Source organism: Eptesicus fuscus, chromosome 8, assembly GCF_027574615.1.
Source record: "Eptesicus fuscus isolate TK198812 chromosome 8, DD_ASM_mEF_20220401, whole genome shotgun sequence".
NCBI lineage: Eukaryota > Metazoa > Chordata > Mammalia > Chiroptera > Vespertilionidae > Eptesicus > Eptesicus fuscus.
Genome location: NC_072480.1, coordinates 7,891,633 through 7,916,812, shown reverse-complemented (window position 1 = coordinate 7,916,812; position 25,180 = coordinate 7,891,633). Strand labels below are relative to the sequence as shown.

General features: G+C 41.4%; 1 pseudogene; it reads left to right on the top strand.

The window, feature by feature from the left end:
* The first annotated feature begins 758 nt into the window (after positions 1 to 758).
* LOC103302421 (PDZ and LIM domain protein 1-like) overlaps positions 759 to 25,180 on the top strand; it is a 125,235-nt pseudogene continuing 100,813 nt past the window's right edge.

The window sequence follows — 25,180 nt, the reverse complement described above, 5'->3', positions numbered from 1 at the left end:
GGCTCCAGCCAAGCCCTGCAGAGCCAGCAGAGGGAGGAGGAACCCAAGCCATGCCCGATCAGACTCAGACTGGCAGGCGATGGCTCCAGGCAAGCCCTCCAGCGCCAGCCGTCTCAGGCGGAACCCAAGCCACGCCCTGATCGCCATCGGGGACCGAACTGGCTCCAGCCAAGCCCTGCAGAGCCAGCAGAGGGAGGAGGAAGCCAAGCCACGCCCCGATTGGACCGGGACTGGCAGGCGATGGCTCCAGCCAAGCCCTCCAGTGCCCGCAGCCTCAGGTGGAACCCAAGCCACGCCCAGATTGGGGACCCTGGCAGGCAGCATGGGTCAGCACCCTAGCCACTGCCCTGATCCAAGCCGCCATCACACTGCCTGCCTGTTCCAAGCTACAATGGGGGCCCGGGCAAGCAGCGGAGGCAAAGCCCTAGGCTGGTGCTTGCCTGGATCTCGGACCCAGGCTGGCGGCGTGTGGCAGTACCGCACACTGCTGGTGGGGTCCAAGCCGAGAAGACCTGGGCAACTTCTGTCAAGGCCCGCCTGTGGGCTCGAGCAGAGGGAGAAAGCTGGCAGCTTAGAGGGCTTTGCTCCCTCTGGAGCCCCAGCTTCCGCATTTCAGCTGTGATAATTGACAAATGGTAGGAGGAAGTCCCACCCCCACAGAAACGGCCAGAATCAGCCGTTGGTCACACAGCTCAAAGGCCTGACAGTTAAGACTCATTCACCTGTATCTCAGACCGTGGCAGTAGAGAGGTGGGACTATGTCCAAAGAAAAACTGTTGATACAACGTAGCTCTGCAGCAGAAAGATGCCGACGTTATCGACAGAAAATGTCTGAAGAGCAAAGGGCGTCTGATCTTGAAAGAAGGCGACGCCTGCGACAGAATGTATCTGAAGAGCAGCTATTGGAAAAACGTCGCTCTGAAGCCGAAAAACACCGGCTTCTTCGACAGAAAATGTCTAAAGACAAACGTGCCTATGAAGTTGAAAGAAGGCGGTGGCGAAGACAGAGGTCTAGAGAACAGTCATCAACAAGTACTAGCAACATTGGTAGGAACTGCCTTCTCAGCAATAATGGAGTATATGAGGATGCAATTCTCGAACATAGTTGTGGTGGAATGACTGTTAGATGTGAATTTTGCCTATCACTAAATTTCTCTGATGAAAAACCATCCGATGGGAAATTTACTCGATGTTGTAGCAAAGGGAAAGTCTGTCCAAATGATATACATTTTCCAGAATACCCAGCATATTTAAAAAGATTAATGACAGACGAAGATTCTGACAGTAAAAATTTCATGGAAAATATTCGATCCATAAATAGTTCTTTTGCTTTTGCTTCCATGGGTGCAAATATTGCATCGCCATCAGGGTATGGGCCATACTGTTTTAGAATACATGGACAAGTTTATCACCGTACTGGAACTTTACATCCTTCGGATGGTGTTTCTCGGAAGTTTGCTCAACTCTATATTTTGGATACAGCTGAAGCTACAAGTAAACGATTAGCAATGCCAGAAAACCAGGGCTGCTCAGAAAGACTCATGATCAACATCAGTAACCTCATGCATGAAATAAATGAATTAACAAAATCGTACAAAATGCTACATGAGGTAGAAAAGGAAGCCCAATCTGAAGCAGCAGCAAAAGGTATAGCTCCCACAGAAGTAACAATGGCAATTAAATATGATCGTAACAGTGACCCAGGTAGATATAATTCTCCCCGTGTAACCGAGGTTGCTGTCATATTCAGAAACCAAGATGGAGAACCTCCTTTTGAAAGGGACTTGCTCATTCATTGTAAACCAGATCCCAATAATCCAAGTGCCACTAAAATGAAACAAATCAGTATCCTGTTTCCTACATTAGATGCAATGACATATCCTATTCTTTTTCCACATGGTGAAAAAGGATGGGGAACAGATATTGCATTAAGACTCAAAGACAACAGTGTACACAACAATAATACTAGACAAAATGTAAGGACACGAGTCACACAAATGCAGTATTATGGATTTCATCTCTCTGTGAGGGACACGTTCAATCCTATTTTAAATGCAGGAAAATTAACTCAACAGTTTATTGTGGATTCATACTCAAAAATGGAAGCAAATTGGATAAATTTCATTAAAGCAAACCAATCTAAGTTGAGAGTTGAAAAATATAGTGGTTTGATGGATTATCTCAAATCTAGATCTGAAAATGACAATGTACCGATTGGTAAAATGATAATACTCCCATCATCTTTTGAGGGTAGTCCCAGAAATATGCAGCAGCGATATCAGGATGCTATGGCAATTGTAACGAAGTATGGCAAGCCCGATTTATTTATAACCATGACATGCAACCCCAAATGGGCAGATATTACAAACAATCTACAACGCTGGCAAAAAGTTGAAAACAGACCTGACTTGGTAGCCAGAGTTTTTAATATTAAGCTGAACTCTCTTTTAAATGATGTATGCAAATTCCATTTATTTGGCAAAGTAATAGCTAAGATTCATGTCATTGAATTTCAGAAACGAGGACTGCCTCACGCTCACATATTATTGATATTAGATAGTGAGTCCAAATTACGAACGGAAGATGACATTGACCGTATAGTTAAGGCAGAAATTCCAGATGAGGACCAGTGTCCTCGACTTTTTCAAATTGTAAAATCAAATATGGTACATGGACCATGTGGAATACAAAATCCAAATAGTCCATGTATGGAAAATGGAAAATGTTCAAAGGGATATCCGAAAGAATTTCAAAATGTGACCATTGGAAATATTGATGGATATCCCAAATACAAACGAAGATCTGGTAGCACCATGTCTATTGGAAATAAAGTTGTCGATAACACTTGGATTGTCCCTTATAATCCATATTTGTGCCTTAAATAGAACTGTCATATAAATGTTGAAGTCTGTGCATCAATTAAAAGTGTCAAATATCTATTTAAATACATCTATAAAGGGCACGATTGTGCAAATATTCAAATTTCTGAAAAAAATATTATCAATCATGATGAAGTACAGGACTTCATTGACTCCAGGTATGTGAGCGCTCCTGAGGCTGTTTGGAGACTTTTTGCAATGCGAATGTATGACCAATCTCATGCAATCACAAGATTAGCTATTCATTTGCCAAATGATCAGAATTTGTATTTTCATGCCGATGATTTTGCTGAAGTTTTAGATAGGGCTAAAAGACATAACTCAACTTTGATGGCTTGGTTCTTATTGAATAGAGAAGACTCTGATGCACGTAATTATTATTATTGGGAGATTCCACAGCATTATGTGTTTAATAATTCTTTGTGGACAAAACGCCGAAAGGGTGGGAATAAAGTATTAGGTAGACTGTTCACTGTGAGCTTTAGAGAACCAGAACGATATTACCTTAGACTTTTGCTTCTGCATGTAAAAGGTGCGATAAGTTTTGAGGATCTGCGAACTGTAGGAGGTGTAACTTATGATACATTTCATGAAGCTGCTAAACACCGAGGATTATTACTTGACGACACTATCTGGAAAGATACGATTGACGATGCAATCGTCCTTAATATGCCCAAACAACTACGGCAACTTTTTGCATACATATGTGTGTTTGGATGTCCTTCTGCTGCAGACAAATTATGGGATGAGAATAAATCTCATTTTATTGAAGATTTCTGTTGGAAATTGCACCGAAGAGAAGGTACCTGTGTGAACTGTGAAATGCATGCCTTTAAAGAAATTCAAGAGGTATTCACATTGCATGGAATGAAATGTTCACATTTCAAACTTCCATACCATGCTTTATTAACAAATACAAATACATGTGATGAATCATACGAACGACAACAGGCAGAAGTTTTGATAAATTCTCTGAATGATGAACAGTTGGCAGCCTTTCAGACTATAACTTCAGCCATCGAAGATCAAACTGTACACCCCAAATGCTTTTTCTTGGATGGTCCAGGTGGTAGTGGAAAAACATATCTTTATAAAGTTTTAATACATTATATTAGAGGTCATTGTGGTACTGTTTTACCCACAGCATCTACAGGAATTGCTGCAAATTTACTTAATGGTGGAAGAACCTTTCATTCCCAATATAAATTACCAATTCCATTAAATGAAACTTCAATTTCTAGACTCGATATAAAGAGCGAAGTTGCTAAAACCATTAAAAAGGCCCAACTTCTCATTATTGATGAATGCACCATGGCATCCAGTCATGCTATAAACGCCATAGACAGATTACTAAGAGAAATTATGAATTTGAATGTTTCATTTGGTGGGAAAGTTCTCCTTCTTGGGGGAGATTTTCGACAATGTCTCAGTATTGTGCCGCATGCTATGCGATCAGCCATAGTACAAACAAATTTAAAGTACTGTAATGTTTGGGGATGTTTCAGAAAGTTGTCTCTTATAACAAATATGAGATCAGAGGATTCTGCTTATAGTGAATGGTTAGTAAAACTTGGAGATGGCAAACTTGATAGCAGTTTTCATTTAGGAATGGATATTATTGAAATTCCCCATGAAATGATTTGTAATGGATCTATTATTGAAGCCACCTTTGGAAATAGTATATCTATAGATAATATTAAAAATATATCTAAACGTGCGATTCTTTGTCCAAAAAATGAGCACGTTCAAAAATTAAATGAAGAAATTTTGGATATACTTGATGGAGATTTTCACACATATTTGAGTGATGATTCCATTGACTCAACAGATGATGCTGAAAAGGAAAATTTTCCCATTGAATTTCTAAATAGTATTACTCCTTCAGGAATGCCGTGCCATAAATTAAAATTGAAAGTGGGTGCAATCATCATGCTATTGAGAAATCTTAATAGTAAATGGGGTCTTTGTAATGGTACCAGATTTATTATCAAAAGATTACGACCTAACATTATTGAAGCTGAAATAACAGGATCTGCAGAGGGAGAGGTTGTTCTGATTCCAAGAATTGATTTGTCCCCATCTGACACTGGCCTCCCATTTAAATTGATTCGACGACAGTTTCCTGTGATGCCAGCATTTGCGATGACTATTAATAAATCACAAGGACAAACTCTAGACAGAGTAGGAATATTCCTACCTGAACCCGTTTTCGCACATGGTCAGTTATATGTTGCTTTCTCTCGAGTTCGAAGAGCATGTGAGGTTAAAGTTAAAGTTGTAAATACTTTATCTCAAGGGAAATTAGTCAAGCACTCTGAAAGTGTTTTCACACTTAATGTGGTATACAGGGAGATATTAGAATAAGTTTAATCACTTTATCAGTCATTATTTGCATCAATGTTGTTTTTATATTATGAGTTTGTTATTGTTATATCATTTTGTTATTTATTAATAAAATTATGTATTATTTTCATATACACTGTACTCATTTCCTTTTATCTCTCACACTTTTATTATAGAGAGAGGGCAAATAGCAATATTAAAATATTTCCTCTAATTAATTCCCTTTTAATGTGCACGAATTTCGTGCACCGGGCCACTAGTGTGTACATATCAGACACTGACTTTTCAGCTCTGGATAGTGGACAAATGGTGGTAATGCAGGTCCGACTCCCTCTGGTTTGGTCTCGCCCAGATGCAGGGGTGCGGCTTCACCTGGACTCAGGGGCGCGTGGCCTCAACCGGACCTGGGACCCAGCATCACCCACGCCCCGGGGCGCGTGGCCTCACCCAGACCCAGGTGTGTGCGGCCTCACCTGGTCCCGGGATCCAGCCTCACCCGGACCCAGGGGTGCATGGCCTCACCTGGACCCAGGGGCACGTGGCCTCTCCCGGACCCAGGGGCGCGGCCTCACCCGGACCTGGGACCCAGCCTCACCCGGATCCAGGGGCGCACGGCCTCACCCAGACCCAGGGGCGCACAGGGATCCAGCTTCACCCAGACCCAGGGGCGTGTGGCCTCACCCGGACCCAGGGGCGCGTGGCCTCTCCCAGATCCAGGGGCACACAGCCTCGCCCAGACCCAGGGGCGCGTGGCCTCACCCGGAACCTGGGGCGCGTGGCCTCTCCCGGACCCGGGATCCAGCTTCACCCGGACCCAGGGGGGCGCGGTCTCGCCCGGTCCCGGGGGTGCGTGGCCTCACCCGGACCCGGGACCCAGCCTCACCCAGATCCAGGGGCACACGGCCTCACCCGGACCCAGGATCCAGCTATACCCGGACCCAGGGGCATGTGGCCTCGCCCGGACCCAGGGGCGCGGCCTTACCCGGACCCGGGACCCAGCAGGGCTTCATCTTCTTGATCCCAATTCCTGTTGGTCAATTCCCTCTCAGCAATTCCTTCGGTCATTTTCTCAAAGCTCCGGGGCGGCTGCCACAGAACTCTCTAGGCGGCAGGCTCGGTGAAGCTCCGGTGCGCCCGGTGCGCAGCGGCGGGCTGATGTGAGGTCGCTGCGGTGGCACTTGGGTCTGCAGCGGCGACCAGTCGCCGGGTGAGCGCACCTGGATCCGGGACCCAGCGGGGCCTCATCTTCCCGATCCCAACTCCCATTGGTCAATTCCTTCTCAGCAATTCCTCCAGCCATTGTTCTGGATAGTGTCTGCTCTGTTTTCCAGTTGTAGTTTCAAAATTGTTGTGGTAGGCAACAATGAGGCGTCTGCCCTATGCCGCCATCTTGGTCCTCCAGAAGATTCTTGAGTAACCTTATAAATGTGGTTCTGAACACTGTGTCGTCCATTAGTTTACTTTCCTTCATCCCTTCTATTCGTGACCTGCTTCGTTGTCTTCACCTTTTGGCTGCCTCCTTATAGCTCAGCTTCCCCAATCTCCCTAGGTGGTCGCTCTTGATACCCCCCTTTGTGGGCTGAGTGCAAAGTCTTGGTGTTGTTAAGCCTTGATTGCTGTTGGTACACTGGGAGGATTTGACCTCCAGTCCAATTGGCTGTGAGGATCAGCTGTGTCTATGCCGAGAGACAGCCTTATTCAACTAGACTTGCAAAATTGTAAAAGCCTCTGTGCTCAGCTTGGATGGGGCGGAGTTTCAGGATGGAGCCTACAGCCTTGGCTTCCCGTCAGCCCCGCCCTATGAGGTTCCTGTGTCTCAGTGTCCCTCTGTACTCCCTGCAAACACCTCTGAGAGAAAAGCGCCCTGGAGTTTCGCCCGCTGCCAAACAGTCTAGTCACTCCCCCAATGAATCTGGATTCCCAGATTCTCGCCCAGAACTGGGTTTCAGTGTAGTCGGAGCTGGGGCTCAGCGCAGTCTGGCGCCTTTGTCTTCTTCCCACCAGGGCAATTCAGCGGCACAGTCAACAGACCATCCTCTGCGCGCATTCCTGTGCGCGCCTCCGGTGCTCTGTCTTTCGCCGCTTCTCTGCATTTCCGCCTTACAACCCAGATTCCCCCAGTATGAGCCTGGCTTCCCAGGGTCTTGCCCGGATCTGGGGTTCAGTGCAGTCAGAACTGGGGTTCAGCACGGTCCGGGGCTTTTGTCTCCTTCCCGCTAGGGCAATTCAGTGGCACAGGCAACAGTCCATCCTCTGCGCGCATTCATGTGCGTGCCTCCGGAGCTCTGCCTTTCGCCGCTCCTCTGTGCTTCCGCCCCACAGCCCAGATTCCCCCAGCATGAGCCTGGCTTCCCAGGGTTTTGCCTGGAACTGGGGTTCAGTGCAGTCGGAGCTGGGGTTCAGCGCAATCTGGAGCTTTTATCTCCTTCCTGCTAGAGAACACCGGCCAGGCCATCAGCCACCCCTTCCTCTCCGGCTCCGTCCTCCCCACATGCGCACGTGCTCGTGTCTCCACTTGTGTCTCCATACCTCAGGCTTTTACGGCTCCTCTGATTTTCCTTGTGGTTTTCTCTTTCCTTCTAGTTGTGGGCATTTCAGTAAGCCAGCTTTCCTGTGGTTCTGGATGATGTCTGTTTTGACTTTTAGTTGTAGTTTTGAAATTGTTGTGCCAGGCTATAGGTTAGGTGTTTAACCTATGCCGCCATCTTGGTTTCTCCCTCAATGGCATTTTTATACACCAATAATAAACTCTCAGAAAGAGAAATAGAAAAAAAGTCAATTTACTATTGCAACCAAAAAATTAAGATACTTAGGAATAAACTTAACCAAGAATGTAAGAGACCTCTACTTGGAAAACTGTAGGACATTGAAAAAAGAGATAAAGATATAAATAAGTGATAGAATATACTGTGGATTGGTAGAATCAACATCATTAAAATGTCCACACTACCCAAAGCAATCTATAAATTCAATGCAATCCCTATTAAAATACCAACTACATATTTCACAGATCTAGAACAACACTACAAAAATTTATATGGAGCCAAAAAGACCTGGAATAGCTATAGCAATCTTGAGAAAGGAGAACAAAGTTGGAGGAATCACACCACCAGATATCAAATTATAGTACAAAGCCACTGTACTCAAAATAGCCTGGTACTGGCACAAGAACAGGCATATAGACCAAAGGAACAGAACAGAGAACCCAGAAATTGACCCAAAGCCATTATACTCAGTTAATATTTGACAAAGGAGGCAAGAGCATACAATGGAGTCAAGACAGTTTCTTCAATAAGTGGTGTTTGGAAAATTGGACAGGTACATGCAAAAAAATGAAACTAGACCACCAACTTACACCATACATAAGAATAAACTTAAAATGGATAAAAGACTTAAATGTAAGTTGTGAAATCATAAAAATCCTAGAAGAAACCATAGGCAGCAAAATCTCAGACATCTCTCATATCAATATGTTTGTGGATATATCTCCTAGGGCAAAAAAAACTGAGGAGAAAATAAACAAATGGGATGACATAAAAATAAAAAGCTTCTGCACAACAAAAGAAACCATCAACAAAATAACAAGAGAGCCCACTGCATAGGAGATCATATTTGCCAATGATACATCTGATAAGGGGTTACTTTCCAAAATATATAAGGAACTCATACAACTTAACAAAAGGAAGATAAACAATCCAATCAAAGAATGGGCAAAGTGGGGGAGCAGAAAATGGCGGCAGAATAGACAAACGTGTTCCGAGCCTTGTCCCAGAGCAGAAAGAAAGAACATCTGAGGGTCACACAGGGAGTATTTGTTGGCAAGTTAAGGGATAGCTAAACTCCAGGAGAACGTGAGGGACTGCTGGATGAGGTTCCTCTGACTGGGCAGCCCCCGCTGCTGCTGGGTCCTCTCCCAGAGCTACGGGCTCTTCACTACTGCAGAGACCACGCCATCTTGAAATGGAAAGTGGATTTTATCGGAAGCCTGAAAATCCACAACTGCCGAGACCGCCGAACAGCTGGGAGCCCCAGAACACCGGTCCCCAATTGGCGCAAACACACAGATTCAAAGGAGCTCTTCACTCCACCACAGAAAGGTCAGATTTTGCCTGGGATAAGGTGAGGTCTCTGGTCCCTGCGGGAGAGAGAAACGCGCACTTTGCGGGAGCTGGAGGACCATGGAAGTCTGTGCCTAGAAAAACTCGTGGCTGTTGGGGCTGGCGTGATCCGTGAATGTGGAAGGGGGTCCTCAGAGCTGCTAACAGAAGGGAATCTCTAAAAAGCAACCCATTTTGATCTGACGCGGAGGGACAGCCTAAGAATTTCAAAGGTGTGCCGGCTGCTTAGACTTGCGCACAGACCAATGGTTCGCACACTTGGGCTTTTTCCTCTTCAAATCCTTGCTTCTGATTACTAAGCCCAATACATAGGATCACCCAGTCGGGGACACCCTGGGAGACTGCAGGGGGAAGTTGTTTTTCTGGAACCTGGGAATCGGAGTGGGAGTGACCATCAGAAAGCCAGCTCTGAGGCAGCCCACTCCTACAATCCGGTATTGAGTGCCACAGGGAAAGAAGGATCAAAACACAGGCTAGAGAGGCCAAAGGAAGTCAATCCAGAAACACTGCCACCCAGGGGCTGAATCACAAATTGACTCTTATGTAATCAAAAAATAAAGGAATACGAGAAATTAAGACACTGCCTGCTTAAAAATCAGGACTAGCTTACAACACTGAGGAGCAGTGGAACGCAGGGAACTGCAATACTGTCCTGACTGGGAAACAGGCGTGCCAAACAGAACAGTAGAGGAAGTGAATGACCTTCACTACTGCACATTTAATTTTTATTTTTTAACTTTCATTTTTTTGCATCTTTTACTTAAGAAACTATTTTTTTTCTTTTTTCTGCACTTGATTTTACCTTTTTAATTATTACATTTTTATTTTCAATCAGTATTATTACTACTACTATTTTACCTTTTTTTTAAGTGTCATTTTATTTGCTCTTTATTTTACTTTGGGATTAGTGTTCTACATTCTATTTTCATCTTTCCTTTAGCATCATTTTACTCTATATTAACTCTACCTTTATGCCATCACTCTCTTCCTAAACTTTCCCCTTTTGATGTCCTGTTTATCTTACCCCTTTCCTGCTTTAGATTTTCCCTATTCTTTCTGTTTACTCCCTGTTAAAATTTCACCCTACTTATATATCTAATTTCCAATGCCCTGCTCCAAGTCCATACACACCTCTCTCTTCGCTGTCTTAACTATCAAAAAAATTGTTTTTCTCTCTATCCTTTTGTTGTTGTTTGCTTGAATGTTGATTATATCAAATTTTTATGCTTTTTTGTGAGATTGGTTTGCTTATTCTTTTTTTTTGTTTGCTTTGTTTTTTGCTTCTGTTTTCCCTCACCTCGCTTGATATTAGTTGGTGTTGTAGTTTGTATTAATCTCCAGGTACTTGTTGCTGGCATTTGCTGGGATTAGTGGCTGTCCTATTGGAGTTTTCTCCCCATATATATAGTTTGTTCCCCTTTTCTTTCTTATTCTCTTTCTTTTCTCTCTTACTTTTTTTTTTCCTTTTCCAAACTTCATTTTGGCAATCATTCTTTTTTTCTTTTCTTTTTTCCTCTACTTCTTTCTCTCTTATCCCCTAAATTGCCTTTCTTTGGTGGTCACCTTTATTGGAGGTTATTAATATCATGAATACATTTCTGTTCAGAGCCTTGTGTGTTATACCTGGTTGTGTTGTATTTTGTGCCTTTAAATCAATGCAGGAGAGAGAGAACTACATAACCAGACATCCAGAGAAGAGAGACCATGGGGAGACAAAGAAACAGCCCGCATATGAAAGAAAAGCAGGCATCACCAGAAAAGGAAGTAAACGAAATAGAGGCAAACAACCTGTCAGAGAAAGAATTCAGAGAAATGGTCATAAGGTGGCTGAAAAGGATGGAAGACAAATTCGACAATATGAGTAAGAACCAAGAGGAAATGAAGAAGAACCAAGAAGAAATGAAAAATGACATTGCTGCTGTAAAGAACTTAATAGAAAGCATCAAGAGTAGACTAGAAGAAGCAGAGGACAGCATCAGTGAGCTAAAAGACAAGGTAGGAAAAAAATACCCAAGTACAGCAGCTTCTAGAAAAAAAATTAAAAGTACAGCAGCTTCTAGAAAAAAAAATTAAAAAGCAGGAGGAGAGCCTAAGGGAACTTTGGGGCAACACAAAACAAAACAACATCTGCATAATAGCGGTTCCAGAAGGAGAGGAAACTAAGCAAGGAATAGAAAACCTGTTTGAAGAAATAATGACAGAAAATTTCCCTGATATAGGGAAGAAAAAACCCTCACAAATCCAAGAAGCTCACAAAGTCCCAAGCAAAATGAACCCCAAAAGATCGACACCAAGGCACATTATAATTAAATTGGCAAACACCAACGGCAAAGTAAGAATCTTAAAAGTGGCCAGAGAGAGACAGAAAGTTACATGCAAAGGAACCCCCATCAGACTAGCAACAGATTTCTCAACAGAAACTCATCAGGCCAGAAGGAAATGGAATGAAATATACAAAGTCATGGAAAGGAAGGGTCTGAATCCAAGAATACTGTACCCAGCAAGGCTATCAATCAAAATTGAAGGTGAAATCAGGAGCTTCACAGTCGAAAAATGAATAAGGGAATTTATTACCACCAAACCAGCAATGCAAGAAATGCTAAAGGGTCTGTGGTAAAAAAAAAAAAAAAGGAAGCAAAGAAGGAACATGGGGGTAAAGAATAAAAATGGTGACAAATAAGTACCTATCGATAATAACTTTAAATGTAAATGGATTAAATGCTTCAATCAAAAGACATAGGGTAATGGATTGGATAAGAAAACAAAACCCATATATCTGCTGTCTACAAGAAACCCACCTCAGAAAAAAAGATGCACACAGACTGAGGGTGAAGGGATAGAAAAAGCTATTCCAAGTGAATGAAAAAAAAAAAAAAGCTGGGTAGCAATACTTATATCCGACAAATTAGATCTCAAAGTGAAGGACATAACAAGAGATAAGGAAGGCCACTTCATAATACTAAAGGGAGCAATCCAACAAGAAGAAATAACTGGTAAACACATACGCACCAAATACAGGAGCACCCAAATACATAAAAAAAACTCCTGGAGGATATCAAGGGAGAGATTGACAGCAATACAATCATAGTAGGAGACTCTAATACCCCACTATCACCATTGGATAAATCCTCTAAACAAAAAACCAGCAAAGAAACATCAATCCTAAATGACTCACTAGACCAGATGGAATTAATTGACATCTTCAGAACATTTCACCCCAAAGCCACAGAATATACATTCTTCTCAAGTGCACATGGGTCATTTTCAAAGACCATATGCTGGGACATAGGTAAAGTCTCTAAAAATTCAAGAAGATAGAAATCATATCAAGCATCTTCTCAGACCACAGTGGCAAAAAACTGGAAATCAACTACAATAAAAAAAATCAAAAGAAATCAAACACATGGAGACGAAACAGCATGCTATTAAACAATGACTAGGTTACCAGAGAGATCAAGGAAGAAATAAAAAACATCATGGCAACAAATGACAATGAAAACACAACAATCCAAAATCTATGGGACACAGCAAAAGCAGTCTTGAGAGGGAAGTTCATAGCTCTACGAGCCTACTGCAAAAAACAAGAAACAATGATAATAAATTACCTAACCCTACAACTCAAAAAGTTAGAAAAAGAGCAACAAGAAAAGCCCAGTGTAAGCAGAAGGAAGGAAATAATAAAGATCAGAGCGGAGATAAACGACATAGAGACCAAAGAAACAATACAAAAGATAAACAAAACCAAGAGCTGGTTCTTTGAAAAGATAAAAAAGATTGATGAACCTCTAGCCAGGCTCACCAAGAAGCAAAGAGAGAGGACCCAAATAAACAAAATCAGAAATGAAAAGAGGTGAAATAACAACAGACCCCACCGAAATACAAAGGATTGTTAAAAAAATACTATGAACAACTCTATTCCAACAAACTGGACAACCTGGAGGAAATGGACATATTCCTAGAAAAATATAACCTTCCAAAACTCAATCAGGAAGAATCTAAACAGCTCAATAGGCCAGTAACTATGGAAGAAATTGAAGCAGTCATTAAAAAGCTTCCGGCAAACAAAAGCCCAGGGCCAGATGGCTTCACAGGAGATTTTTACCAAACATTCATGGAAGAACTAAAACCTATCCTCCTCAGACTATTCAAAAAAATTCAAGAGGAAGGAACACTTCCTAGCTCCTTCTATGAAGCCAGCATCACCCTAATACCAAAACCAGATAAAGACAACACAGTGAAAAAACAGACCAATATCCCTCATGAACATAGATGCCAAAATCCTCAACAAAATTCTAGCAAATCGGCTCCAGCAGTACATCAGAAAGATCATACACCATGACCAAGTAGGATTTATCACAGGGATGCAAGGTTGGTACAATATCCGCAAATCAATAAACGTGATACATCACATAAACAAGTTGAGAGATAAAAATCACATAGTCATATCAATTGATGCAGAAAAAGCATTTGACAAAATCCAACACCCTTTCTTGATAAAAACTCTCAACAAGGTAGGAATATAAGGATCATACCTCAACATAATAAAAGCTATATATGATAATCCCACAGCTAACATCATACTCAATGGGCAAAAACTAAAACCATTTCCCCTAAGAACAGGAACAAGACAGGGATGCCCACTTTCACCACTCCTGTTTGACATAGTACTGGAAGTATTAGCCATAGCGATTAGACAAGAAGAAGAAATAAAAGGCATCCAAATTGGAAAAGAAGAAGTAAAGCTATCCTAATTTGCAGATGACATGATATTGTACATAAAAAACCCAAAAGACTCCATCAAAAAACTAATATACTTAATAAATGAATTCTGCAATGTAGCAGGATACAAAATTAACACCAAGAAATCTATGGCATTTCTATACACCAATAGTGAACTTACAGAAAGAGAGACTAAAGAAGCAATCCCATTTACCATTGCACCAAAATAATTAAGATACCTAGGAATAAACTTAACTAAGGAGGTAAAAGACCTATAAACGCAAAACTACAGGACACTGAAAAAAGATATAGAGGAAGATGTAAACAGATGGAAGAACATACCATGTTCATGGATTGGTAGAATCAACATCATTAAAATGTCCATACTATCCAAAGCAATCTATAGATTCAATGCACTCCCCCTAAAAATTCCAAAGGCATATTCCACAGACCTAGAAAGAACTCTCCAAAAATTCATCTGGAATAAAAAAAGACCCCGAATAGCCACAGCAATCCTGAGAAAGAAGAATAAAGTAGGAGGGATCTCAATACCAGATTTCAAGCTGTATTACAAAGCCACTGTCCTCACAACAGCCAGGTACTGGCACAAGAACAGACATATAGACCAATGGAATAGAATAGAGAATCCAGATATCGACCCAAACCACTATGCTCAATTAATATTTGACAAAGGAGGCATGAACATACAATGAAGTCAAGACAGTCTCTTCAATAAATGGTGGTGGGAGAATTGGACAGATACATGCAAAAAAATAAAACTAGATCACCAACTTACACCATACACAAAAATAAACTCAAAATGGATACAGGACTTAAACATAAGATGGGAAACCATAAAAATACTAGAGAAATCCACAGGTAGCAAAATCTGAGACATATGCCGAAGGAACTTCTTCACTAATACTGCTCCTAGGGCAATGGAAGCTAAAGAGAAAATAAACAAATGGTACTACATCAAAATAAAAAGCTTTTTCACAGCTAAAGAAACCATCAACAAAACAACAAAACTGTATGGGAGAACATATTTGCAAATGTTATCACTGATAAATGTTTAATCTCCAACATCTACAGGCAGCTTATACAACTTAATAAAAGGAAGATAAATGATCCAATAAAAAAATGGGCAATGTACCTAAATAGAATCTTTTTTAAAGAGGACAGAAGGAAGGCCAAGAGACACATGAAAACCTGCTCAAAGTCACTTATTATCTGAGAATGCAAATCAAAATGACAATGCGGTACCATCTCACACCTGTCAGAATGGCTGTCATCAACAAATCAACAAATGACAAGTGCTGGCGAGGATGTGGAGAAAAAGGAACTCTTGTGCACTGCTGGTGGGAATGCAGACTGGTGCAGCCACTGTGTAGAACAGTATGGAGTTTCCTCAAAAAACTGAAAATCGAACTCCCATTTGACCCAGTAATCCCACTCCTAGGAATATATCCTAAGAAACTAGAAACACCAATCAGAAAGGATATATGCACCCCTATGTTCATAGCAGCACAATTCACAATAGCTAAGATTTGGAAACAGCCTAGGTGCCCGTCAGCAGATAACTGGATCAGAAAACTATGGTACATCTACACAATGGAATACTATGCTGCAGTAAAAAAGAAGGAATTCTTACCATTTGCAGCAACCTGGATGGAATTGGAGAACATTATGCTACGTGAAATAAGCCAGTCAATGGAAGAAAAATACCACATGATCTCACTCATTTGTGGATAATAAAAAACATTACAAACTGATGAACAAAAAGATAGATACCGAGGCAGTAAAGCATCAAACAGACTGTCAAATTACAGTGGGAAGTTTAGGGAGAGGTGGGAGAGATAAGAGATCAACCAAAGGACTTATATGCATGCATATAAGAATAACCAATGGATGCAAAACATTGGGAGGTGAGGGCAAGTAAATCAGGAACACTACTCAGAAAGAATATATGCACCCCTATGTTAATAGCAGCACAATTTACAATAGCTGAGATTTGGAAACAGCCTAAGTGCTCATCAGCAGATGAGTGGAATAAAAAAGCTGTGGTACATCTACACAATGGAATACTACGCTGCTATAAAAAAGAAAGAAGTCTTACCATTTGCAACATCATGGATGAACCTGGAGAGCATTGTGCTAAGTGAATTAAACCTGTCCGAGAAAGGTAAGTATCACATGATCTTACTCATTTTTGAATATAATGAACAACATATACTGATGAACAAAATTAGATCCAGAGACATGGAAGCATCGAACAGACCATCAAACCTCAGAGGGAAGGCATGGGAGGGTGGGAGGGGGTGTAAGAGATCAACCAAAGGTCTTGTATGCATGCATATGAACATAACCAATGGACACAGACAATAGCGGGGTAAGGGCCTGTGCAGGGGGGTGGGAGTGGGCTGGGAGAGGTCAATGGGGGAAAAAGAAGACATATGTAATACTTTCAACAATAAAGAATTAAAAAAGGAAATTAGTAAAAATTAGAAGCACAATTGTCTTAAAAAGGAGCAACAGTTAAATAAATGATGGAAATACATACTTTTTTGCTATTTGAAAAATGGAGGTAAATATGTGTAGAAGGATGGCTATGGTATTTCTTGAGTTTTTGTTAAAAACAAGCTGCATAACAATCTGTATGATATAAAGCCACCAAAGACTTTTCACATGAATAGTTGTGTACATACAGAGAGAAATAGAGAAGGAAGGATGCTTAACAACCAAAAAAGCTCTTTAAGGAAGCTTTTCCTAACCTCACAAGGTTTTGTGCCTGTTTTCTCTCCCTCTTGGATTCCTCATCATAGTACTTACCACCTCTATCTTAGCACCTATCACAGTCTTTTAAATTTGTTTCTGTTTCCACTTTGCTCCTTACAACCTGGGCTCTTTGGAGGAAGGAACCATGTTGTTTTCATCCTTTTCCCTAAAGTCTGGCTCAGAGCTGAGAACTAAATTGGTAGTCAATCAAGTGTGAGTTCAATGGGTGAAACATGTCATTCATTATTGTATGTACTCTTAAGAAACCACAATCATCGTGCACTAGTGAAGTTTTTAGATAAAAATAAATAACCATAGTCCCATCAATAAAACTCTTCATTTGGTAACATTGCCTCAGACTATGGTGAGAATGCTAAAGTGGTTCTTGGCAGTCTTCCATTTCAGAGTTAGGTGTGTGTGCCCAAGGGGAACAGTCTAGGCAGAGACGTTGTGCTGAGCAGAGTGTTTATTTGTGTGTGAAGGAGAGCCCTTTCTTTCTCAGCTTTCAAGCATCTCTCTGTGTGGATGGACTGACCTTCTGTGAGACCCTGGTGCAAAATCATTTTCACATTAGGATAAGAGCTGTATTGCTAATGAACCTAATTTTCAATTTTAATTAAATCTATTTTTAGCAACCATAAAAGTGTGAAAAATTTTAAATCTGATAAAGAAAAAATTCTAAAATTTGCTAATCATAGCTTTAAGAAAAAAATTAAACTGAGACTGTCACACAGAGCCAGAAAGCATTGCATTTTTGGAAAGAAAAAGGTATTGTCATATGATGGGAATCGGGCCGCACTGAGGTGAAGACCAAAGTGTTAGTCTCTGCTCAGTCATCAGGCTCATGCAGACATCACCCAGTCTCTCTGATGAGAGTGGTTACCTCAAACTTGTTTCTGGTTCTTAAAATTCTAAACTATGCATTCCTTGATTTAAAAAGATGCTACATATGGAACACATGCAGTAATGCACACATTTTCTTATTTATATATGTCTGTATGACTTTGATACATAAAGCATGTTCTGTCTAAAAGTAGACCTATAAGGATATGGAAGAATTTGAATAACAGAAGAGGGTAGAGGTAGGTTAAGTATTAAATGATGGATAATAGAGGCAAGAAAGACAGTAAGATACAGTGATTCACAAACAAGGGAAGTTATTCATGGTTAGTTTCTGCTATGGCATAGTAGATGTAGTGTTTCACACTGTCTAATTTTGCAAAAACCACAATTGTTATTTGTTGGAAATATTTTCTGATATGCTGGGTACATTGTTCTTTTTTTTTGAGTTTTACCTTTACTGTTTCACATTATGTCATATCCAAGCAAGCAAAATAAGAACTTGCCTTCTTTGGTGTTAACACCTTTTAAATATTTGTAGACTCTTATCTAGTAGCCAGGTATCTCCTCTCCACAATTACTTGGCCTGTTGACACACTGCCAGGTCTTTTGATCTTAATGCACAAGTCATTCCTTTGATCATTTGGGTAACTTGCTCTGGACCCTGTCAGTTATATCAACTTCTGTTAACAAATATTGCTTTGCACAGTCCAATTGTAGTCTTCTCAGATTCCAGAGAAAATATTCCTTTATTATACCATGATGTATATCCCCGGAGTATTTGGCCCAACTTTCTTTATGACTATAACTAAAGTTTATGTCAAACTTACAGTTAAACAAGCTAGCACTCAAGTTCTTAACAATAATAAAATGTAGGATAGCTTTACCTGTGGGGTAACATTACGGGCTTTTTGTTGGCATCTTCTGGTGATGACTTCATCTCCACCTTCTTCTGATTTGTTTTACTGAAGCCAGTCAAGCATTTCAATTGAAATAGATAAGCTTTAAAATATACATACTGCCCTGGCTGGTTTTGCTCAGTGGATAGAGCATAGGCCTGTGGACTGAAGGGTCCAGGATTTGATTCCGGTCAAGGGCACATACCTCTGTTGTAGGCTGGATCCCCGGGCCTGGTCGAGGTGCGTGCGGGAGGCAACCAATCAATGTGTGTCTCTCACATCAATATTTTCTCTCTCTCTCTCCCCATCCCTTCCACTCTTTCTAAAAATCAATGGGAAAATATCCTCGGGTGAAGATACCCCTTCCCAATATATATATAAATAGATATATAGATATATATGTAGATATATAGATATATAGATACTACTAGAGGCCCGATGCATAAAATTCGTGCAAGACCCCCACCCGCTACGCTGTGGCCCCCTCCCTCCACTGCACGGACGTGGGCCTCTGCCACCTCTCCCGCCTTTGCCTCCACCCCTGCCCACTGCAGCTTTGTCTAGAAGGACGTCTGATCTAATTAGCATATTATGCTTTTATTATTATAGATTAGGAGAAATACATTTACCTAAATTCACACTGACATGTAACTACACTAACTATATATATTTCCTAGAATAAGTTTTTAATTCTGGTGCTTAGAATTAGAAAATTAACTACAGAGAGAGGAAAAAGGCTGGGAGAAGGTTGCAAAAAGAAGAGTAAGAAAACTGAAGATAAATCTTGTATTGTGTATTTCATACATTAATTGGTGCAGGGCCCATCCTGTCTTGAAAGCTCCTTTGGGTGCTGGATCAGTGCCTTATATAAATAAGTTGGTAACCATTCTTAGCATCTCATATGGTCTGTGGCCCAGCAGATGATTAATAAAGATTGGTTAAATAAATGAACGACTAATTTCTGTTAGGAATGATCTGTTTCTCAAATTTGATCCCCTTGGTTGTTACTCTTTCAATGGGTAGATTAGCATGTATTCTCTTTTATAAGCTATTCCTTATTTTTTAAACTGATTTTAGAGAGAAAAAGAGGAAGGGAGAGAAAGAAAAACATTGACTTTGTTGTTCCACCCATTCATATATTCATTTGTTTGACTCTTGTATGTGCCCTGACCAGGGATCAAACCAGCAACCTTGGCATATCAGAATGATGGTCCAACTAACTTAGCTACCAACCAGGGTTAGCTATGCCTTATTTTGTAATATGTTATCTCTATTTTTTTTTCTATAAATTCTTCAGCATTCTCCAAATCTATTTTTTAAATAATATTTCTCAATTTCATGGGTAAGTTTCACTAGCCTACTTACTCCTGTTTTCCATCATCAAAAAAGAAACAAACAAAAACACAGATTGGATGCTATTCAGAATTGTGCCTGCTTAATCTAATGTGAATTAATATGAGGACTATCAAGAGAATACTATCTCTTCAAGACAAAATGTCATATTCCCTGAAATTGAGATCTTTGAATAAGTAGTAACAGATCCCAGTATCTTAATTACCATGAAAAGTGTGTAAAAGAAAGCAGAAATCTCTAAGGAATTTTTACCTAGACAATAGAGCTTTGTAGATTAAAACCAGCCCCTCTGAGTTACCTTAAGAAGTAAAATAGAAAACTTCTGTTAGAGGCCAGAGAATCTAGAATTCTTCGTGACTAGCTTTCCAAAACAGACAATGCTACTTAAGGCAGTTGTTGAAGTTTGTGAGTGACATGCAGAGAAATTCTGCTGAAAACTACAAAGAGACAGACTGCTGTGGTGGCATCTACAGAGTTTGAAAAGACTCACACTTCAAAGAGTTTTTAAGTTGGATATCTGTTTTTCTTTTCTAGCATATTTATTCTGCAATGTCATATTCTGTACCTGGAAAAGGGAACATTTTCCAACAAGAATTGCTCCTTGTTCTTAAAGTGGTAAGAATTTTTCTTTGCATATAAAATGTTTAGAAAAAGACTTTTTTCTTGGTTTCCTAGGTGACCAGAATTTTTATTAATGTTTTTTAACACAAGCAAAATATTATAGTAGACACAGAGAGTATAAAACATAGCACTGACCTTAAAGAAGTTTATATGTGGTGACAGAGACAGATGTGTACCTAGATAATGTGAACAAGCAGTGTTGGTAGAAAGCACGTACATGAAGGCTCAGTATGGAATAAATTAAGGTTTAGATTAGAAACTGAATTGATGAAATTTAGCCTTTTACTGGTGTGGTGGAGATTATAGGTAGTAGTAGATATTACTTTCTTCTCAGATGTTTTCCCTGTACTCATGAAGTACAATTTTTAAAAATATTTATTTATTCATTTATTTATATTATTGAGAATATTCCCCCTTCCTCCCTCCCCACCAGCTTTGCCCCCACTCCTCTTTCTGGTGACCAGGCAATAATTTGGATTGTAAATCTGGCTGAATGTACAGCCATTAAGTTTATCCACCATAAACTCATTTCCTGCCTTTTCCTTCTGTGTGAGCGGTAGGCTTCTCAGTACACTGATCAAACAGGAGTTATTTTCCCTCTCATCCTTTTTCCTAAAGCTAATGAAGCAGAGTGGACTGAATTACTTTCAAGTAGGAATTGGACTATTTATCCTAGAGTGTGAGTGTGTCTGGGACTGGCCTGTACCTGTATCACATTTTCTCGCATTATCCAGGTGCACTTTTCAGGAACTTGATGAAGCAGAAGCCTCAGAAACCTTTGCCCCCTACTTGTGCGGCTCATGCTCTGCTCCAACAGCACCTGCTTCCTGCCATGCTCCTTTCCTTCAGGTGCACACAGGACTATAGGTCTGTGGCCCAGGGCCTACACCTCAACTCCCCTTCACACCTGTCACCAGCCCCTGAGGGAAGACTTGCAACTGCTGGTAGGGGAGATGCTGTCCAGAAGACTTGTACAGGAGAGGTCAGAAATGAAGGAGGAAGGGCCATGAAGAATAGGCTTAGGGGAGTTGATCCTGCCAATTTAAAAATTATCTTCCACATTGATCTTGGAGTCAGATACAATTTTATATAAATACTAGAGGCCTGGTGCACAAAATGGGGTGATCCTCAGACCAGCCTGCACCCTCTCCAATCTGGGACCCCTCGGGGGATGTCCGACAGCTGGTTCGGATGTCCAATCCCAGGGATTGGGCCTAAACTGGCAGTCGGACATCCCACTCACAATCTGGGACTACTGGCTCCTAACCACTCACCTGCCTGCCTGCCTGATTGCCCCTAACCACTCTGCCTGCCAACCTAATAGCCCCCTAATCACTCCCCTGTCAGCCTGATTGATGCCTAACTGCTCCTCTGCCAGCATGATCATCCCCAACTGCCCTCCCCTGCCAGCCCAATCGCCTCCAACTGCCCTCCCCTGATGGGATGAGGCAACTGGGGGACTGAGGCTGGATGAGGTGGGGCTGAGGGGTCTGGGGGACTCCGGCTGGATGAGGCAGGGCTGAGGAAACTGGGGGACTGAGGCTGGATGAGGTGGGGCTGAGGGGACTGGGGGACTGAGGCTGGATGAGGCAGGGCTGAGGGGACTGGGCACTGCCATCATGTGGCTGTGGGCACTGCCATCTTGTGAGGATGTGACAGTCAATTAGCATATTTCCTGTTTATTGGCTGTGGGTGCCACCATCTTTGTGAGGTTGTGGTGGTCAATTAGCATATTCCCTCTTTATTAGATAGGACACAGAAAATAAACAAAGAAAAAAGAAAGGATGGAAGGAAAAAAGAAGGAAGGCAGAAAGAAAGAAAAAGGGAAAGAAGGAAGGAAGGAAAGGAAGGAAGGAAGGAAGGAAGGAAGGAAGGAAGGAAGGAAGGAGAAAATAGAAAGAAATAAAAAGAAAGGATATTTTAACCATCTGTTCTGTCTAACTAGGAGGAAAAGGGAAAAGCCCCCCTTTCTCTATATATTTTTTTCCAATTAAAATTTAATTACATAATATTTTAAATATCCAAAAGCATGCAGGTATATCTCACTAAGATTTTAAATTTCTATTCACCAAAACATGGTTAAGAAGTGAAAAACAAGTCATAAACTTGGGAAAGGATATTTTCAATATGTGAACCTAAAGAAAACTCCAAGATAAACAAAGAATTCTTACAAATGATAAGTAAAGGAAAACAACTGAATTTTAAAATTGAGCACTTCAAAAAAGAGGACATCCAAATGGCCAACAAGTCAATGAAGGTATTCAACATTATTACTCATTAGGGAAATGCAAATTAAAACCTTAAGGGAGGTACTGCCACACCACTACTGGAATAGCTAACATTTTAAAAGACTGATAATAACAAGTATTAATGAGGAGTAAAGCAACTGAAACTCAGAAGTTGGCTGGCATTAATGATGCAAAAACTTTAGAATATTATTTGACAGTTTTTACTAAACCTAAAATATACTTAGCCTCAGCTTCAGAAATTCTAGTTCTAGGATATACGCACAAGAGAAATGAGGGCATATGTTCACAAACAAATATGTTCAAGAGATTTATAGATGCTTTATGCATTATGGCCAAAAACTGGGAGGAAAAATCAAATGCCCATAGTGAGAGGTTGGATAAGTAGTTGTGCTATATTCATACAATGGTCTATAGTTATCCCTAGGTATCCTTAAGGATTGGTTCCAAGAACCCATGGATACCAAAATCTCTGGGTATTCAAGTCCCTTATATAAAATGGTGCAATATTTGCATATAACCTATATTTGCATAGAGGCTACAGCAGAGACTGCCTACACATCATATCATTTGTGAATTCAGTGCAGTGCTTAATGCATGCCAAATTCAAGTTTTACTCTTTGAAACTTTCTGGGACTTTTTCCCCCCAGAATATTCTTGATCTGTGGTTGGTTGAATCTATAGGTCCAAAACCCACAGATATGGAAAAACTCCATAGCATTTTTAAAAAGTAATATACTGGTATATACAACAACATAGATGAATATCAATGATGTTATGTCAAGTAAAATAATCTAGACACATGAGTATATATTGCATGAATCAATTTATATGAATTCTAGGAACAGACCAATTTAATTGATAATGGAAGTTAGAATAGTGATTATCAGGATCAGAAATGATATAAACTAGCAAAAGCAGAATTTACAGGATACTGAATATTTTCTAAATATTAATTTAGCTAGTGATCACATGGGTTTATCTACACTAATAAAAGAGAAACATACAAATTGACCATCACTCTGCTATGCCCACCAGCCAATCAGAGCGAGTATGCAAATTAACCCAACTAAGATGGCAGCGGCCACGGAGCTGGAGCAAGCAGGAGGCTTGGGTTGCCCCTGGCAATGGAGGAAGCCAAGCTTCCCGCCCTGCCCTGGCCAGCCCTGGCCTCCGCTCAAGGCTACAAAGTTTCAATTATAGAAGATAAATAAATCCCAACAAATATGGCGGTGGCCTCGGAGCTGGAGTGAGCTGGAGGCTTGGGTTTCCCCTGGTGATGGAAGAAGCCAAGCTTCCCACCCACCCTGGCCTGCTCTAACCTCTGCTCAAGGCTACAAAGTTTTAATTATAGAAGATAAATATAAATCCCAACAAAGATGGTGGCGACCACGGAGCTGGAGCGAACAGGAGGCTTGGGTTGTCCCCGGCAATGGAGGAAGCCAAGCTTCCCGCCCTCCTTGGCCTGCCCTGGCCTCCACTCAAAGCTACAAGTTTCAATTATAGAAGATAAATAAATCCCAGATACCTGCTTCCAGCAGGCCCGGGCCTATGCTTGGGTTGCTGGGGGGGCTTGGCCAGCCTGCAAACCACCACAGGCCCCTTGCCCAGGCTGCCCCACACCCCAAGGGAACCCCCACCCTGATCCAGGACACCCTTCAGGACTAACCAGCAGGCCCCCATTCATGCTCCAGGCCTCTATTCTTATATAATAAAAGAGTAATATGCAAATTGACTGTCACTCCAACACACAAGATGGCTGCCCCCATGTGGTCAAAGATGGCTGTCCCCATGTGGACACAAGATGGCTGCCACAAGATGGCCAGCAGGGGAGGGCAGTTGCGGGGGACCAGGCTGGCATGGGAAGGCAGTTGGGGGAGACCCAGGTCTGCAGGGGAGAGCAGTTGGGGGTACCAGGCCTGCAGGGGAGGGCAGTTGGGGGGAACCATGCCTGCAGGGGAGGGCAGTTGGGGGGAACCATGCCTGCAGGGGAGGGCAGTTAGGGGCAATCAGGCTGGCAGGGGAGTGGTTAGGGGGTGATCAGCCTGGCAGGCAGAAGCAGTTAGGGGCAATCAGGAAGGCAGGCAGGCAAGCAGTTGGAAGCCAGCAGTCCTGGATTGTGAAAGGAACATCCCTTGAGGGGTCCCAGATTGGAGAGGGTGCAGGCTGAGCTGAGGGACACCCCCCCCCCCGGGCACAAATTTTGTGCACCAGGCCTCTAGTATATATAAAAAAAGACATCAAGTTCTTCACTTAAAATTAATCTACTTTATTATATAGAAGTTATTCATCAATTTAAAATAGAAGTATAAAGTATAAAAATAATTTAACAGACAATAATATATGTTACTTATTTTGTTTAATGCTAGCATTTGCCATATTTACTT